General features: G+C 43.1%; 1 long non-coding RNA gene across 3 annotated transcripts in view; it reads right to left on the minus strand.

The window, feature by feature from the left end:
• Window positions 1-10,146: 10,146 nt before the first annotated feature.
• LOC122564716 (uncharacterized) overlaps window positions 10,147-13,185 on the minus strand; it is a 61,574-nt gene continuing 58,535 nt past the window's right edge. For all 3 annotated transcript variants that reach the window (XR_015759537.1, XR_015759535.1, XR_015759533.1), the window contains one exon: window positions 10,147-10,352. This is a non-coding gene — a long non-coding RNA (uncharacterized LOC122564716). The remainder of the gene's footprint in view (window positions 10,353-13,185) is intronic.

Below are 13,185 nucleotides of genomic sequence, written 5' to 3' on the forward strand. Positions count from 1 at the left end.
GGCAACGCATTTCATGCTCTCACAACTCTCTGTGTAAAGAACCCGCCTCTGACATCCCCTCTATACTTTCCTCCAACCAGCTTAAAACTATGACCCCTCGTGTTAGTCATTTCTGCCCTGGGAAATAGTCTCTGGCTATCGACTCTATCTATGCCTCGCATTATCTTGTATACCTCAATTAGGTCCCCTCTTCTCCTTTTCTATAATGACAAAAGTCCGAGCTCAGTCAACCTCTCTTCATAAGATAAGTCCTCCAGTCCAGGCAGCATCCTGGTAAACCTCCTCTGAACCCGCTCCAAAGCATCCACATCTTTCTTATAATAGGGCGACCAGAACTGGATGCAGTATTCCAAGTGCGGTCTAACCAAAGTTTTATAGAGCTGCAACAAGATCGCACGACTCTTAAACTCAATACCCCTGTTAATGAAAGCCAATACACCATATGCTTTCTTAACAACCCTGTCCACTTGGGTGGCCATTTTAAGGGATCTATGTACCTGCACACCAAGATCCCTCTGCTCCTCCACACTGCCAAGAATCCTATCCTTAATCCTGTACTCAGCTTTCAAATTCGACCTTCCAAAACGGATCACCTCGCATTTATCCAGGTTGAACTCCATCTGCCACCTCTCAGCCCATCTCTGCATCCTGTCAATGTCCCGCTGCAGCCTACAACAGCCCTCTATACTGTCAACGACACCTCCAACCTTTGTGTTATCTGCAAATTTGCTGACCCATCCTTCAATCCCCTCATCCAAGTCATTAATAAAAATTACAAACAATAGAGGGCCAAGGACAGAGCCCTGTAGAACACCACTCACCACAGACTTCCAGGCAGAATATTTTCCTTCTACTACCACTCGCTGTCTTCTGTTGGCCAGCCAATTCTGTAGAGAAAATGAGGTCTGCAGATGCTGGAGATCAGAGATGGAAATGTGTTGCTGGAGAAGCGCAGCAGGTCAGGCAGCATCTAGGGAACAGGAGAATCGACGTTTCGGGCATGTATCCAGACGCTATGTTCCCCTGAATCCCATTCCTCCTGACCTTCTGAATAAGCCTACCATGGTGAACCTTATCAAATGCCTTGCTGAAGTCTATATACACCACATCCACAGCTCGACCCTCATCAACCTTTCTAGTCACATCCTCAAAGAACTCAATAAGGTTTGTGAGGCATGACCTGCCCCTCACATATTTGTTTTGTGGAGGGAATGCAACACAAGTTCACTAGACGTGATGGCGGGGCTAATATATGTGGGGAAATTGGGAAAACTGGGTCTGTATACTCTAAAGTTTCAAAGAATGAGATGATCTGATTGAAACTTACAAAATACTGAAAGGGATAGATAGGGTAAATGCAGGCAAGATGCTTACTCTGGTGGGGGAGTTCAGAAACAGGAGGCACAAATTAAAAAGGACGGGGATGCCACTTAGGTCTGAGCCGAAGATAAATATTTTTACTCAGAGGATTATCTTTGAAATTCTGTATTACAGAGAGTTGTGAAGAACAGTCTTTGAGCATGTTTAAGGTAGAGATTGATTGATGTCTGATTACCGATGGTGTACATGTGTATGGGATGGAATGAGTGAAAGGTATTGAAGATTTTAATCAGCCATGATCGGATTGAACATAAGGGCTGACTCGATGTGGTAAATGGCTGACTCCTGTTCTTATGTGATGGTACAAAGCCATGCTGCTCATGGCACACATGACACTCTCTCATATACACAACCCTATTCACTCACCTGAGTCACTGTTTAACCAGCAGGACACCCTGTTAGCTACTGCTTTATTGCTCTTAGTCTAAACATCCTCTCTAGGTCAGTGCAACTTTGTCCCAAATACCTAATATAGACCCTTAGCCTGTCCAACAGTCCAACAGTCCAACAGGAAAACATCAAAAATATGAAAGCAATCAGACAAATACGAAGATGAGCTTTTATTTACAGAGAGCAAAAGGGAACACACACAAAAGCAACACAAGCTGAAGTTTGCCTCAAAAGTGTCAACCAGTTTTCGGCATCGTGCCTAAGCTCTTATCAGCTCTCACCCAGCTCTCATCAACTGGAACCAGGTATCAATCAGCTCCGACCGAAGTTCACTGAGCTGCTTCCTCCTCTGAAAACCACTCTCATTTCCCAGCTCCTCGGCATCTATCACATTGCATTGGGAGCTGCACCAAATGTGCAGACACAGCATGATGTAGCTCCACAGAGTATTCTGGATGGACTTTATTCCCACCCCCCACAGAGTGGTCTAAGACATCAAACCACACCTTCAGTATCTGCATCATTTCTTCCACCAAGGTCCTGGTCAAAGCATGGACAGCATTGTATCTGTGGTCTGCATCAGTCAGGGGGCACTGGTGTGATGAGTCATGGTCAGAGTGGGTGGCCCTTGTCCCCCAATAACCAGTCTTGTAAGGTACCTGGACTCTAACACACATCAGATTTATGAGAGTGCTCCAGGATGTAGGGGAGATGGCAGCTTCCAGGGTAGTGGGCACAGTCCTCCAGGAAGTGGTAACATTGATCCCAGATCACCTGAACATTAATGAAACAGTGCCCCTTCCGGTTGATGAATTCCACAGCGTTGTGATACTGCCCTCTCAGTGCCATGAGTGTACAGTCAATGACATCCTACTCCTGGGTGAAGCAGCTATGTTCCCAAATCCTACTGCCTGGGCCGTAGATCTAACCTCAACATTGGGAAACTAAACGACCCGATGTGACCTTGCTCAGGTGGTCACTGTCCTGATACTCGACCGAGAGATTCCACACAGATCACCATCGTCCGCTGGAAAGAGCCAGTCACAGAGACGTTCAGCATCACATTGACCTTCACAGACCCTGGGCGGGGGAAAGTATAGCCTCCAATTCCTGCAGCGTCACATCCTGCTCCCGCATCCAGCATCATTCCCTCACTGTGTCCTGAGATATGTGGACTGCTCATGTCCCAGAAACAGAGGTAAAGCTGGAAAATCACAATCCTCTTGCTCATCCCAGCCATCCTCAAGGGCCCTGCAGCTGTAACCTCCTCCTGAGCTGGGTGCTCCGCAGTTTCAGCCAGGCGCTGTTCTGGGCTTGTCATCGATATTCCTGAGTGCTGGAAATGGTCCCCTCGCTAGATCGCTCTCTATTCCTCGAACGGAAATTAGTTCAGTCGAGAGACACAGTTTTGCCAGTGCGCTGGCAGGCAGAGGTTCAAGTCCTCTGCGCTGCATTGGGGGATGAGGGGTGTGATTGAAGTTCGAGTCCTCTGCGCGTTACTGGGGTTAGAATCCCCTGGGGGGTGTGCTTGAGGTTCAAGTCCTCTGCATGGTACTGGGGTTAGAATCCCCGGGGGTGTGTGATCAAGGTCCAAGTCCTCTGCATGGTACTGGGGTTAGAATCCCCGGGGGTGTGTGATCGAGGTCCAAGTCCTCTGCACGGTACTGGGGTTAGAATCCCTGGAGGGATGTGATTGAGGTTCAAGTCCTCTGCACGGTACTGGGGTTAGAATCCCCGGGGGGGGGGGTGTGATTGAGGTCAAGTCCTCTGCACAGTACTGGGGTTAGAGTCCCTTTGGGTGGGTTTGGTTGAGGTTCAAGTCCTCTGTCCGAGACTGGGGTTAGAGTCCCCTGGGGTAGGTTTGGTTGAGGGTTGGGTCGCCTGCACGGGACTGGAGTTAGAGTCCCCTGGGATGGGTTTGGTTTAGGTTCAAGCCCTCCGCACTGTGCTGAGGTTCAAACTCTCTGTGTTTAAGTGAGCTTCGAGCTCTCTGTGTTTAACTGAGGTTTGAGCTGTGTTTAAGTGGGATTCAGGTTCTCTGTGTTTAAGTGGGATTCGAGCTCTCTGTGTTTGTTTGGGATTCGGGTTCTCTCTGTTTAATTGGGGTTTGAGTCCCCGTGAGGAGTAAAGTGAGAAAGGGGTTAAAGTACCCTAGTGGCGAAATTTGAGGCTCTAAGAGTCTTTGTTCTGGGGGAAGAGAATGGCTAGGATTGCAGCACCATGTGGTCTGTTGCAAGGTCTTTCTCTTTTTATAAGAGTAATTTCAGTGAAAGGATGTAAAAAAAAATGAGAAACGCTGAGATTAAGGTTGTACTAATGCTTGGATTGAAAAAGGAAATTTTCAATGTAGATTGTGCCATGTGGAGAGTGTTTGATGTTTAAAAACTTTGGTTTGTTAAAATACTGGTTCAGAAAATCCTTTTAAGTAATTGTTTTGTCTTGCTTGAATCAGGATCTCAATTCAGTGTGTTTGTGAGCTATGTAATGGGGTAGGTTTTGTTTTTACATTGAAATTGTACAACATTATGTCTTTCTTAAAATTATCATAAATTACTTGTTACCTTAAAACAAATCAACTGAGTGCCTTGAGCCCCTGATGTGTTTGAAATTCTACAATGCCTGTTTAAAAAGGAACAGTGGTCATGCTTTAACCAGATGAGAGTATTGTATTATAATATCTTTGCTGCTGTGTTTTTAAAGCAGAGTGTTCACGAAAAGAAGAGTGCATTTTGAGTTTGATGTTTTGTTAAGATTTTAGAGAATATCAGAACTTGAGGCTGAGCTGCTTAAATTCTGTTAATTATTGTTAAGATTTCATTGGCCCCTTCATATTGCAAATTCAGAGTGTTGATCTCTCCCAAAGTTGCCACTGTAATTCCGAATGTTTTATTTGGAGAACATATTTTAAAATATTCAGTATTTATTTCCTATGAATATTTGAGATTTAAATCTGAACTGAAACTTCCTCTTCAATTGCTAACGCACAGGAAACATTTTGTTGTTTTCTTGCTGCTCCAGACTTTTGAAATATTTTTCCGGACAGCTTTCACAGCTTTTCCTGAAGAAGGGCTTATGCCCGAAACATCGATTCTCCTTCTCCTTTGATGCTGCCTGACCTGCTGTGCTTTTCCAGCATCACATTTTTAAGCTCTGATCTCCAGAATCTGCAATTCTCACTTTCTCCTAGCTTTCACATTAGCCAAGTATTAATTTGTTAAAGGAAAATAATTTTTGAATAACCTGAATGGGGTTACCCGAGGTTGGGGTTGATTTCAGAACCATTGATTTTTGTTTATAATTGACTGAATTGTTTAGCAGTACAATTTAGAAGTTCATGGATTGTATAAAACTTGATAATGTCATAAATAGTGAACAGAATAATAGACTTCAAGAATTCAAAGAATGTTGAAATAGGCAGACAATTTAATGTAGTTAAATGTGTGACTACCTTCATACTGATAACCACCTTGGCAAGGAAGGAGTGAGAGAGGAAATGCAAAGGTACTTTCAGCAGCTAACATCATCTCTCAAGTTTCTCCATTCACAGATAAAGCATGCCTTCGGACCACCGTCCACAACCTGATCCAACAGATTCAATCAGCTCCCCAGTCATGAGCAAGAAAAGGGAAGAAGCCAACAACAGAGGAGGTCTGTACACTTTTTGTCAGTGGCCTTCCTATGGACATTAAACTATGTGAGCTTTACCTTGTCTTTTGATCACTTAAGGGATATGAAGGTTCACTGATCAAGCTAACATCAAAAAGGCCAGTTGGCTTTGTTACATTTAACAGCAGAGCGGGAGCAGAAGCAGCAAAGAATGCTGCATTCACCTAGCCTGCAGTTACAGCTGCTGCACTGCACACTCAGAGGCGCTGGTATCTTCCATCTTAAGATCTCTGGAAGGATGGAAGTCTTGTCAGTTTTGTGAAGCATTTAACTGCCCTTATCCAAGAAATCAGATTTCTTCAAGGAGTGATGCAATAACAGACTGAATATTGTTTTCAGGTTGGACTTTAGTAAAGGAGATTTTGGAGAACTGGCTCATTTCCACTTGACTTGGAGGGAATGGTTCCACTTGACTTGGAGGGAATGGAGTGGTCACTAAGGACTGTGGATTTAAGAACTTTACTGGTGATTTTTTTTCCACATGAGAGGATTCTTCAAATTCTATTTACTGTAATGGATTAATAATTGTTGTTGTTATAATCACTGCATGTTGTGTATCAATAACATTCTTAAATACTGGCTGTTAGAGTCTTATGAAAACTGGTAGCCCCATCTAAGTGTTTATCTTGAAATGATAAAAGAATGGAATGAGAATGTATATTGGGTATGAGCAGGTAGGGAAAGAATTAAGATTTGAGTGTTGTGAAATGAGGTTCAGCTGAACATGACTCAGATCAGATAAGAAATTGCAGTTAACAATGGGGTGCTGGAGGCAAGGGTAATGGGTTAACAAGGTGGAAAAGCATTCATTATGTAGAGCAATTTAACAATATTGGAAGAATTCAGTATGTAAGGTCAGTTAACAAGGTGAAAATATTCATTATGTGAAACCAGTTAAGGTTAAAAACATTCATTGTGTAACAGCAGATGGCTTAATTTTTACTGTTGATGCTCGCTGATTGTAACAGTCACCCAATCAATATGTATGTTGCCTTATCTGGACGCTCCTGCCCGTAAAATGACTGTATAATTCATTAGGAAACTACTATTCCAGAGAAGACTGTGAACTCATGTCTATGGGTGATCATTCTCTCTCCCTCCAGAGCCTGGGATAAACATGAAGATAAAGGTGAAACTATATTGTGTCTCTGAGTGTTTTGCTTCAACTGGGGGGGGAACAGGATGACACTACAAGGCACAAGTCAAGAATGTGATGGAATACTCACCACTTGCCTGGATGAGTGCAGCTCTAACGACACTCAAGAAGCTTGACACTATCCAGAAGAAAGCAGTCTGCTTGATTGACACCACATCCACAAAAATACACTCCCTCCACCACTGATGCTTGGTAGCAGCAACATATACTATCTCCAAGATACACTGCAGAAATTCAGCAAAGATCTTCAGACAGCACCTTCTAAACCCATGACCATTTCCATCTAGAAGGACAAGAGCAATGGATGCATGGGAACACCACCACCTACATGTTCTTCTCCAAGCCACTCACCATCCTGACTTGGAAATATATCACCATTCCTTCAGTGTCACTGGGTCAAAATCTTGGAATTCCATCTGGAAAGGCATTGTGGGCCAACCTACAGCACATGGACTGCAGCAGTTCAAGAAGGCAACTCACCACCACCTTCTCAAGAGGCAACTACGGTTGGACAATAAATGCTGGCTCAGCCAGCAACATCAACATTCCATGAAGGCTGGTATCCCATCATCAAGTCACCACACCTTTTATTTACACTTGCACAGTACATGATATCAACTCAGCTAGCACAGAGCCAGCTCCTTGTGTGAATCCCTGACACTCCTGTACTTATCTGGCAGCCACAGTTCCCTGACCAAACCAGGTTAACAGCCCCAATCAGGGAATTCATATTCTATTCTGGCTGAAGTCATTCCAATCCCCACATCCCTGCCCCCTTAAGCCCAGCATGTAGACCCGTTCTTCATCCTGTAGTTTCTCCTGGGGCATTTTTGCACTGACAAAAAAGTCAATAGTTTTCCTCCACCTCAGGTATGGATGCTGGGGCTGCACCAAAACAGAATGACAGAGGGCATATGGGTAAGAGATTCAAAAGACATAGTGGAGGTATATACACGTAAAACATTTTTGTAAATAAAAGTTTAAATTCATTTCATTAAGCATCATCTTTCATCATGCTCCCAATTGCTGCAATGATTGGATGCTTTTAAGGATATTGCATCTTGTTCCTGATCGGTTCTGAGTAATATAGGCCTCTGTGTATATGCCATTTACAGTGTCACATTGCCAGTAGTGGGATCTGTAATATTTGCAGGCTTAAAATTTGGCCAGCATTTGATAATTTCAAGGTTTAGAATGCACTTGGAAAAGCCAGTTCATTGCACTGAGGCTGCGCTTAGAGCAGTGTTTGTAACAGTGCCAATCCATGTTGTGCTGGTGTCTGTGTGAAGAGTTCTTCACAAGGCATTGCCCTAGATGGAGGAGATAGTAGTGAGACATATGTGACGTTCTGCCCAATTACAAGTGCATGTCTCTCCAATGTGGTACACAAGTGAGTGTGCTTGTCCCAAGGGCTGGCAGCATTTTTCCTGCCAGATGCCAGAGACTGCAGGAAGTTACAGAGGGATCCAAGTAACATTCTGGTCCTAATGTCACTTACATTACAATTTTCTCTGAGGAGCATAACTAGTATTTACTGATTCAGATTGGCACATACATACAATCCCAGCAGTGTTAAAGTTGAAAATGTAGACTTTAGTACAATTACCAAAACAACAATGCAATGAGACAAAGAAACCCTGGGCTCCTAGTCACCAGAGTTTGATAACATCCTGGAAATGAAGTGTTGCAGTGCCTCACCTAGTGTCTGGATCTATTGACAGCTCACCACCATCTTCGCAAGAACAACTAAGGACAGGCAATAAATGCTGGCCAGTCAGTGATGCCCATGTCCCACAGTGTATTAAGAAAAGGTTTTCTTGACAACTGCACTGATTATAATGAGGTCAGCCAGATGGGCTTATGAGTTCCCTGATTGAGGCTGTTAATCTGTTCCAATCAGGGAATCCTGGTTGACAGATATAAACAGGAGTGTCAGCCATACTGTTCACTCTGAAATCTGGCTCTGAGGGAACTGGACCACTGTCCCAGTTCCTGTTTGATTATAGGCCCACCCCTCATGCAACTACAGGATCAGCACCAGCAGAGTTGCTAATGGTGAGAAGATTCCACACCAGGTTAAATCTGATCTTCCCAGACCTCTTGGGGAGAGTGGAACGGCATCAAGAACACCAATACCAGACAAAGGACTCCTCTAAGTGAGAGAGACAGTTTACTTCAGGGGACAAAGTTTGGAGTTGAAACCAAGGAAATGGCCTGGTAATGTATGAGTCCTGCTAAGATTTGCTTTCCCAAAATGCAGCACCTCGCATTTATCTGAATTAAACTCCTTCTGCCACTTCTCAGCCCATTGGCCCATCTGGTCAAGATCCTGTTATAATCTGAGGTAATCCTCTTTGCTGTCCACTACACCTCCAATTTTAGTGTCATCTGCAAACTTACTAACTGTACCTCTTATGCTTACATCCAAATCATTTATGTAAATGACAAAAAGTAGTGGATCCAGCACCGATCCTGTGGCACTCCACTGGTCACAGGCCTCCAGTCTGAAAAACAACCCTCCACCACCACCCTCTGTCTTCTACCTTTGAGCCAGTTCTGTATCCAAATGGCTAGTTTTCCCTGTATTCCGTGAGATCTAACCTTGCTAATCAGTCTCCCATGGGGAACCTTGTTGAACGCCTTACTAATGTTACAGCCTCGACGTTACTACTGTCTGAAGAAGAAGATGAATTTCTGCCTAGATGCTCCAGGTGTAGAGGCAGGCTATGGTGTGGAACACACCACCAGCATCTGCGGCAGAGTCAGAGGAACCAGATACAGTGTAAAAACGCCCCAGGAGAAACTACAGGACGAAAAACGGGCTTATGTATGGGGCTTAAGGGGGCAGGATGTGGTGATTAGAATGATGTCAGCCAGAATAGAATATGAGTTCCCTGATTGGGGCTGTTAACCTCGTCGAGTCAGGGAGCTCTGCCTGCCAGATAACTATAGGAGTGTCAGGGATTCACACAAGGAGCTGGCTCTGTGCTAGCAGCGTTGGTATCATGTACTGTGCAAGTGTAAATAAAGGGTGTGGTGACTTGGTGATGAGATATCAGCCTTCATGGAGTTATTTCAGCAACCTTTAGACCTGCTTTAAGATATCTCATTATTGAATTAAACAATGTTTAAATATCAGAATGTGTGCAAGGGAACCAATCAGCTGACAGCACTGCATTACTGAGGAACTGGGTAAGTGACTCACCATCAAGACAATATTGGCTATAAACCTACCATGTCTGAGCCACATCCTTTTCTCAAATCCTGACTGTCTGGGCTCATACATCTGACCTGCACACTCTCCCTGAGCCTGATAGTCTGGATCCACAACATATAGTCTCCATGCCCTCAGATTTCCTGACAACCTGGACCAGCAATGTCTGGCTAACTCAATTTATTTGGTGCTTATTATTATTTGCTACTTTTCCCTCTTTGAAGTAAATACGCACAGATATATGGAAAGGACTGTTCTTAACACTAGTGTCCCTTTGGTGAATCAATTGCAAGTTGAAAGCCTAAGTTCAGCTAATATCACTCCAGACACAAAATAAGAACCATCATTTCTTTAATTACACGTTACCATTTAAAAAAAAATTGATTTTAATTAATCAAACCCATAGACTTCAAAATATCAGTACAATAGGGCCAATTGTTTGATATCACTTTTTGATCACTGGGCAGGCAGCACAGGATTCCTTCGCTGACTGTTGACAGCTGACTGGTTTGCCATGTTCACTCCTTGAAATTGATAAGTTGTGTTCTGAAATAAAATTTCTGAATTTTACTTTGACGCCAAAACCGGATGCCAGCATTTGAGTTTCACTGTTGCAGTTTGTAACCTTGGAATCAATCCTGCATAATTCACTGTTCTTTTACACAGTGCATTGAAATCCCTGGGTGGGCTGGCCTAAATGGTCAGAAGTTACCTGTCAAGTTAGGGTGTGATTACTTTTGTCAGGGTTTTTGAAAATGTGATATTTTTCTGATTTAGTAATGACAGCGAACCACTTGCAGCTTTAATTGATGAGTTTTGAGGGACATTGAGCTGGCGTTGATTGGAATGAACAGTATGATTCTTTCAATAAACAGAATTTCCTTCCTCACAATAGAATTTGATTTTTGGGAATTGCATTGCTGCAGAGACACTTCATATTCAATATTAATTGGAGGACTTTCGTTTTGAAGAATTGTGGGGAAAATAAATTTCTTTCATATTTTGTGGACTTACCTGGAGTGGTTTTCTTACAAGAGGTCATTAAAGGTTAACACAGGAATTTTTTTTGAATAAGGTTCTGAGAAATCTCACCACAGCTTCGCAGACCCTGCTGGGAGTGTTGTGAACTGTGACTGCTTTGAAAAAAGCTCTTGTTTTATCCAGATGGGTTGGAGGAAGGTTTGCTAAAAATGCATTGGGTTGGGAGGAGCCTTCTGATCAGCTGATCTCTCCCAAATCTGAAACCCAAACGTCCTACATTATTTCAGGGTGAAACCTATTTGTTCTTTTCAAAGAGTGATTGAAAGAACATCTCAAGATAGTATTTATTGTATCTCCTTGGCAAGCAGTGATTGCAAGACATCAGAAACAACTATGCAGATTTGGTAACTTGTCAACACATGCCAGAGCATCAGAGCAACAGACTCTAGAATAATTATTTTATTTGTATTTTTAAGGCTATTTTTGTATTTTGCAATAAGTATTTTTAAGGCTAGTCCAGTTCAGTTTCTGGTCAATAGTGATCATCAGGATGTTGACAGTAGAGGATAAAGGTAATGCCATTAAATGTCAAGGGACGATGGTTAGATTCTCTCTTGTTGGAGATGGTCATTGCCTGGCATTTGTGTGAATGTTACTTACTAGGATCATGAAAGGGAAATAATGCTCGACAAGCCTACTAAATGTTTTGTGGATGTAACTAGTAGATTTGATAAGGGGGGACTTATGAATGTGATTTATGTGAACTTTCAGAAGGCTTTCAATAAGGTCCCATATAAGAGATTAGCATGTAAAGTTAAAGTGCAAGAGATTGGGGGTAATGTATTAAGATGCATAGAGAACTGTTTGGCAGACAGGAAACAATGAGTAGGGATAAACAGGTCAGTGCTACAACTCCAGCTATTTACAATATACATTAATGATTTAGATGAGAGAATCCAAAGTAATATCTCCAATTTTACAGATGATACAAAATTAGATGGGAGAGTGAACTGTGAAGAGGATGCAAAGATATTTCTATGTGATTTGGACAAGTTGAAAGAGTGGGTAAATGCATGGCAGATGCATTATAATGTGGATGACCATTAGGTTATTGACATTGTTCGCAATAATAGGAAGGCAGATGACTATCTGCACAGCAATCGATAAGAAGACCAGGTAGTGCAATGAGACCTGGATGTACACCAGATACTAAATATGCAGATACACCAGGCAATACAAAAGGCAAACTGTCTGTGAACCTTCATAGTGAGAGGTTTCGAGTACAAGACCAAGAATGTCTTACTGCAGTTATACAGGACTTTACTGCAGCAACATCTAGAATATTGTGGGCAGTTTTGGTCTCCTTATCTGAGGAAGGTCGTTCTTGTTATAGAGAGAGTGCAATAAAGGTTTGTCAAATTAATTCCTGGTTAAAATTCACACAATGCTGAAAATGTGTTGCTGGAAAAGCGCAGCAGGTCAGGCAGCATCCAAGGAGCAGGGGAATCGACGTTTCGGGCATGAGCCCTTCTTCAGGAATCCCCTCACTGAGTAGGTTTTTGCAAAGCAAGTGCTATTTGATAGCACTGTTGATGACACCTTCCATCACTTTACTTGTGATCCAAAGTAGACTGATGGGACAGTAATTGGCCAAATTGTCCTGCTTTTTATGTAGGGGACATACCTTGGCAATTTTCCACATTGTTGGGTAGATGCCAGTATTGCTTGTGGAAGAGTTTGTCTAATGGAATGGCAAGTTCTGGAGCACAAGTCTTCAGTACTATTGCTGGAATGTTGTTCGGGCCCGTAGCCTTTGCAGTATCCAGTGCCTCCAACCATTTCTTGATATCACGTGGAGTGAATCAAATTGGCTGAAAACTGATATCTGTAACACTGGGGCCCATTTGAGGACACTGAGGTGGATCACCCACTTGGCACTTCTGGCTATAAGTTCTTGCAAATGTCTCAGCCTTACTTTGCACTTGCATCATTGAGCATGGGGCTATTTATGGAGACTTCTCTTTCACTGAGTTGTTTAATTGTCCAACACCATTCATGACTGGATGTGGCAGGACTGTACAGCTTAAATCTGATCTGTTGGTTGTAGGATCTTTTATCTCTGTCTATCACTTGCTCCTTATGCTGTTTGGCATGCAAGTGGTCCTGTTTGGTAGCTTCAACAGGTTGACACTTGGTGCAGTTCCTGGAATGCCATCCTGCACTCTGTTTTGAACCAGGGTTGATCCCCTAGCTTGATGGCAATGGTTGAGTAGGGAATATGCCAGGCCATGAAGTTACAGATTGGGTTGGAATACATTCTGCTGCTGATGGCCCACAGTGCCTCATGGATGCCCAGTCTTGAGTTGCTAGATCTATGCAAAGTCTATCACATTTAGCC

Source organism: Chiloscyllium plagiosum, unplaced genomic scaffold (genome assembly GCF_037043375.1).
Source record: "Chiloscyllium plagiosum isolate Xiang-an unplaced genomic scaffold, Cpla_swu_hap1 HiC_scaffold_2, whole genome shotgun sequence".
Lineage (NCBI taxonomy): Eukaryota > Metazoa > Chordata > Chondrichthyes > Orectolobiformes > Hemiscylliidae > Chiloscyllium > Chiloscyllium plagiosum.